Here is an 816-nt window from a genome sequence, read left to right as displayed (position 1 = left end):
CCTGTAGTCCCAGCACTCGGGAGGCTGAGGCAGGAGGATCTCTGTGAGTTTGAGACGAGCATGGGCTACACAGCGACTTCCAGAGCAGTCTGAACTACATAGTGAGATCCTGTCTCAAAAAAACAAAAAACCCACCTCTGAATGCAGGAGCCTTTGGGAGGACATTCTGATCCCACCATAACAAACCGCTGAGCACTTTCCACGTGAGATCGCCAATCCTTGTGCAATTCCACCACAGGACAGGGTCACCTCTTCTCACAGATGAAGAACCGCAGACCAAGGAGGAACAGGGCAGGCCACACAGAGGAGACAGCCTGGTACAGTGGCGGAGCACAGGCTTAACTGCTGCAATCCCTGGACTGCATCCCAGCCACCGTGTGCTAACCATATCATCCAGGTTAATCTCTCTGTGACCCAGTTTTCTCACCTGCAAAGCAGAAATGATGTTTACCTCTTACGTGTGCTGTGAGGAGTGAATGGCTGACCCATGAAAGTGTGTTCCTCTGTTGTTAGCTCCAGTGAGAGCCATGTGACCAAAACTCACCAGAAGCCAGGTCACCTCTGGACTTCCCCGTCACCTGAGCCAAAGAACGCTCTTTCGTTGTGGGATATGCCAGGTTGAGTTGAATTCTTCGGGACTTACAGCTGAAATTTCTGGCCCCAGCATTATTTTGATCTCCATTAGGTAGATGAGGAAACTGGAAGTCAGAGGGGTTTGAGGAGGTTGCTCAAGATACACAGGGAAGACTGGGACATAGTTCTGTTTGACCTGCCAGTCTTCCCCCAAAACAGCTCACAAACAAAAAAAAAAAAAAA

Source organism: Fukomys damarensis, unplaced genomic scaffold (genome assembly GCF_012274545.1).
Source record: "Fukomys damarensis isolate Sample0158 unplaced genomic scaffold, DMR_v1.0_HiC HiC_scaffold_23, whole genome shotgun sequence".
Classification (NCBI taxonomy): domain Eukaryota; kingdom Metazoa; phylum Chordata; class Mammalia; order Rodentia; family Bathyergidae; genus Fukomys; species Fukomys damarensis.
This window is presented reverse-complemented; position numbering follows the sequence as displayed.